This window comes from Trichechus manatus, unplaced genomic scaffold (genome assembly GCF_000243295.1).
Source record: "Trichechus manatus latirostris isolate Lorelei unplaced genomic scaffold, TriManLat1.0 scaffold00162, whole genome shotgun sequence".
Taxonomy (NCBI): Eukaryota; Metazoa; Chordata; class Mammalia; order Sirenia; family Trichechidae; genus Trichechus; species Trichechus manatus.
The window spans coordinates 5363412-5369411 of record NW_004444098.1 but is presented as its reverse complement, the minus strand read 5'-3'; positions in this window follow the sequence as shown (position 1 = coordinate 5369411).

Below are 6000 nucleotides of genomic sequence, written 5' to 3'. Positions count from 1 at the left end.
GGGGTCTGGGGACCATGCTTTCAGGGGACATCTAGGTCAATTGGCATAACAAAGTTTATTAAGAAAATGTTCTGCATCCCACTTTGGTGAGTGGCATCTGGGGTCTTAAAAGCTTGTGAGCAGCCATCTAGGATACATCAATTGGTTCCAACCCACCTGGAGCAAAGGAGAACGATGAACACCAAAGACACAAGGAAAATATTAGCCTAAGAGACAAAAGGGCCACATAAATCAGAGACTCCATCAGCCTGAGACCAGAAGAACTAGATGGTGCCCGGCTACCACCAATGACCACCCTGGAAGGGAACACAACAGACAGTCCCTGATGGAGCAGGAGAAAAGTGTGGAGCAGAACTCAAATTCACATAAAAAGATCAGACTTAATGGTCTGACTGAGACTGGAGGAACCCTTGAAGCCATGGCCCCCATACGCTCTGTTAACCTAGAACTAAAACCATTCCCGAAGCCCACTCTTCAGACAAAGATTAGACTGGACTATAAAAAATAAAATAATACTCGTGAAGAGTATGCTTCTTAGTTCAAGCAGATACACAAGACCAAATGAGTGGCTCCTGTGTGGAGGCAGGACAAGAAGGAAGGAAGGGACAGGAGCTGGTTGGAGGGACACAGGAAACCCGGGGTGGAAAGGGGGAGTGTGCTATCATATTATAGGGATTGCAACTAGTGTCACATAACAGTATGTGTATAAATTTTTGTATGAGAAATTAACTCAAGCTGTAAACTTTCACCTAAAGCACAATAAAAAAGGAAATAAAAAAAGATTGTTTTACACTTCACACATGAAAGAATTAAAATATTGGGAAATGATATACATTTCACAAAAATTTGCTCAAACAATCAGGGAGAGGAGCAGGGACATAATGAAAAGAAGAAGAATGAAGGCGGTATGTGAAGAAGCTCCCCAAAGAGATTCTGACAGCCATGGCCCTGTCCAACCTCACCACCAATCTAAATTTTGAATAATTTTCCACTCTTTCAGAAATTGGGATGAGATGAAGAGAGTTTGAAGTTTATATATTTTTTTCAACCAGAGATATAAGAAATAGAGTGTGGGTTTGTTCACTCCATCCCCCTAAACTTGGCTGCTTGGATATAAATCTAAATCTCATAATTCATTATTTTCCATTGAATATAAGAGACAGTCAAATTACAAATTCAGGATATAGATGATATGGCAATTGATTTCTACTGATATGATTAATAAATTTACTGACTTTTCAAAATATTCTAGGGTGATCATCAAACTACCTATTTTTCCACTGAGGCTTAGAAGATTTCTTTGTCATATATTCTAAAATGGTTGAGATGGTCTATTAACAAGAATTGTTGGTTGACTCCACAACATCCATTCTCTTCTTTCCTTGCTAAGGGATCTCTATTTTGTTCAAACATCCTTTACTCCCATGCCAACGTGTGCTTCCGGGGAAGGAGGCTGAACTTATCTCCAGCTCTACCTGTGGATCTGCTTGATCTAGGGTAATATATTATTAATCCCCTCACCAGTTATTGGATACAGAATGGGTGTGTGACCTTATTGTAGCCAATAAGACATGGGAGGAAGTCAGGTAGGGGCTTCTGGGAAAAGTTTCCTAATTCTTCCAAGAGGGTGACAGGAGAAACTACCTCTTTTTTTCCTCTGGAAAGTGTGTCTATAGGTGATGCCTGGAGCCCCTGCCACCATCTTGCCTTAATTTAAACCAGTAATAAAGATGGCAGGGGCAAATGATATCAAGAACCTGGATTCTTGTTGACATATTAAGTCATGGAATCAACTATCCTGAACATGTCCCAACCGTGGATGTTCATTTATGTGAGATAAGGCTGCTCCTTATTGTTGAAGTCAGTTTGGTTGAGAATCTCCTGATTCTGAAAACATGCTACCACAGCCTTTTATTTGATGCCACTTCATAGATGTTTTTTTCTATCCCATTTATTCTACAATCAGCTTTTGAATTACTATTTCAAAATACAAGACAGCATAGAGTAGCTGTACTGCTGCATTTCCTGACCTGATGCTTCAGAAGAAAACCAAATAGTCTGGCATTTTGAAGATATTACAAGAACAACGCCCTTTATTAAGAAATTTTTGCAAGCAAACTTCACAGCTGGATGGCAATGCACCGAGATGATAGCCATTTATCTTTGGGGAAATCAATGTCTTTGGAGACCAGACCACTTGAATGCACACATATTTGCCAATTTTGCATACAATCCAGAGAATTTTGTTTTTAATCCATCATTTCTAATTACAATCAAATGTTTACCAGAGCAACCAAACAAATGAAAGAAACTTGAATTTATGGCCCCAAAATAATAGAGGTTATAAATTATTTCTCTCAACTCAGCTTTTGAACTTCCTATACTCATCCATTTTATAAATATTTATTGAGCACCTACTATGTGTGAGGTTTAGGTAATACAGAAATAAAAAGAGCAAAATCCATCCCTTCAGGGGATCAGAGGCTATCAGTACTGTCCAACTGTACTTTCTGTGTAAATGTTCTACATCTGTGTTGTCCAATATAGTGGCCACGAGCCACATGTGGCTATTGAGCACTTGAATGTGGCTAATGAGACTGAGGAAAATAATTTTTTATTTAATTTAATGTTAATTAATTTAAATGTAAATAGCCACATGTGTCTGTTGTTGTTAGGTGCTGTCGAGTCGGTTCCGACTCATAGCAACCCTATGTACAACAGAACGAAACACTGCCTGGTCCTGCGCCATCCCTCACTGTGGCAGCCACAGTGTCAATCCATCTCATTAAGGGTCTTCCTCCTTTTTTCGCTGACCCTCTACATCACCAAACATGATGTCCTTCTCCAGGGACCGATTCCACACGTCCAAAGTATGTGAGATGTAGTCTCGCCATCCTTCCTTCTAAGGAGCACTCTGGTTGTACTTCTTCCAAGACAGATTTGTTCGTTCCTTTGGCAGTCCATGGTATATTCAATATTCTTCACCAACACCATAATTCAAAGGTGTCAATTCTTCTTCAGTCTTCCTTATTCATTGTCCAGCTTTCACGTGCATATGAGGTGATTGAAGATACCATGGCTTGGGTCAGGCGCACCTTAGTCCTCAAAGTGACATCTTTGCTTTTTAACACTTGAAAGAGGTCCCTCACCTGGGACATGGCAAAGGAGACCTGAGAACTTGGATTTGTCTAACTACAGATATCACTGGTATTGCTGGAGCAAGCCCAGTGGAGGCAATAGCTTGGACCTCCAAAGTGGAGTACCTGTTGAATTAAGACAGTGATGGTGAGAAGGTGTTATGGATTGAATTGTGTCCCCCCCAAAAAAATATGTGTTGTAAATCCTAACCTCCATGCCTATAGTGGAGCCTGGTGGCACAGTGGTTAAGAGCTTGGCTGCTAACCAAAAGGTCGGCAGTTCAAATCCACCAGCTGCTCCTTGGAAACCCTATGGGGCAGGTCTACCCCATTCTATAGGGTCACTATGAATCAGAATCAACTCGAGGGCAACTTTGGTTTTGGTTTTACGCCTGTAGCTATAACTTCATTTGAGAATGAGTTGTCTTTGTTATGTTAAATGAGGCAGGATTAGTGCAGGGTGTATCAAGTCAATCTTTTCTGAGATATAAAAGAGATTAAACACAATCTAGCTGAGAGAGACTGGGTGAAGAGAGATGCAAAGCACATGAAGACTGCTCAGGAGCAGAAGTTGAAGAGACAAGGACCTTCCTTCCCCGAGAGCCGCCACCCTAAATTCAGACTTCTAGCCTCCTAAACCGTAAGAAAATAAATTTCTGTTTGTTAAAGCCACCTTGTGGTATTTCTGTTATAGCAGCACTAGATAACTAAGATAGAATTCAAGGAAGAGAGAGGAAGAGCCAGTTCTGCAAGACTGAGGGATATTCAAAGTTGTTTTCAGTATTCACAAAACTAAAAGAGAACCGATTGGTTTCCATCCCTCCTTTCTGTTATTGTAGTTACCCAATGAAATGAAAAACCCTTTTCCTCTTTGTTTTTTCTAGAGAATAGCATTATCATTCAGATTGGGCTGAGTGTCTGATGATGCTTTATGTACATTTCTTATTTCCTAGCCTGAAAACTTATTCCCCATGTAATAATTCCATATTCCTTTTGGAATGTGTAGCGTGATATCCCTCCCTCCCTCCTAACGACCCTTCCGCTATGATATATGCCATTTCATCCCTTTGGCAATTGGAAAATGCATTTCTGGGATCCAGCCTCTTGGCAACTGATGCATCATTTTTCCATTAAAGAAAGTACCCAGGCATCTACCAAGACTTGTGGGCTTAAAGTGTTTGGTAATGATCTCTGGTTGCTTGTCAGGGAGCATTTATGTCTGAACATGAAAATACAACGTTAATATGATTTGCAGCCCTTTTTCCGGGTTCCTAATTTCCTCCAGCAACACACAGTGATTTTTCTCCATGCTTAAAATCCATTACAGGTGCTTACTGCATTTGGTCTCCTTTGGAGGTACATCTTCTGAGCCTGACACAGGAAAAAGTTTAAAAAAATACTCTAAATGAGTAATTCCCACCCCCACGCCCCACGATCTTTTTACTCTGATTTATTCTGAAGCTGAAAGAATTCATCACTAGTTGAGCTAAAATAAACTAACTCTTATGACATATAATTAAATTACTGGCAGAAATAAAATCTAAAATTCCTCCAGAGTGCTTCACATAAACATCAGCAGAATAATTGGGCTGAGGTAAAATATTTTGTTGAAAGGCAGAAAGAAATAAAGAAAAATAAAGAAGGAAAGAAAAAAAAAGAGTTCATCTAAAAGAATTTTTTCCCTAATCTCTGACACTGTTTAATTTCTCTTTTCATGATAATTATAGGAAAAAAAATTTCACTTGCGTGTAAAATTCTCACCTTTCTTCAGTTCTTCTTCTTCTCCCTTCCTTTTCTATATCTTTACCAGAAACTGAGAATAAAAACATTAGGAAAATGTTTAAGCTTTTAGCTAACTGATAGCCTCTCAAGATGTGGCTAAAAGAAATTATGCATACACTCAGCTTCCACAGCTCCTAAGTGAAAATTCTAGAAAGTGGAGTGTTATATTTCCATTTTATCCATCTGAATTTTCTTTTAGTTGGCCTAGGAGCACATTCAATAATCCTGAAGACTCTGTAACCAGGGCACATTAATTGGAAACCTAGTGATTTCTAGGCCCCTAATTAAACAGCCATGAGGCACGCACACACACACACACACACACACACACACACTCACACTCAGAATTATTCTGCATTTTGCCCATGCAGGAATTTCTAAGGATGACTTCAGCTCCGTTGTGCTTGGACGTGTGTCTTGTCTTTCTGTCACTTAAAATTCCAAAATGATACAGTCATTTCGGAAGCCAGAATGGCAGTGTCCACACCACATGGAAAATTTCTATGCCAACTTTTTCAGGGTTCACCACAGTCAACAACAAGTCAACACAATGGTAGTTCACAAGGCAATAAATTTTTCCTCCAAGGTTTTGTGGTATCATTTTCGTATTTACTTCTAAGTTTTTCAAATTCTCTTAACTGCCTCCTCCCCTTTTTCTGTCTTTTTTCCCCCTTTTCTGTGAAATGGCAATTTTAAAATTATCTGGTAGTTTAAGAAAATTCTCTTATTTTTCTCACACTCCTTTCAATTGTGCCAGTATTTTTCAGCCTACTCTCCTTTCTAGATGCAGTTAAAAAAAAAATCAATACATTGGACTGGATTAGGAAAATTCAGGACCAACCTCAACTCTGCCACTTACTAGCCACATGGCCTGTGACTGGTCATGTGAGCTTATCTGTAAAACAATGACAAAAATCCCTACTGCGAAGCTGGAGAATTAAAAGAAATAGTATTTAGTGAAAAAGCGTTTAAGTGTCAAGATGCCGCATAGAAGTATTTTTTATCCAGTCACATATCTGTGACGGGGGAATATTTCCTGAAAGAGTGCATTGGTCTCTTCCTCCCTCTAGGAAAAAAAGGC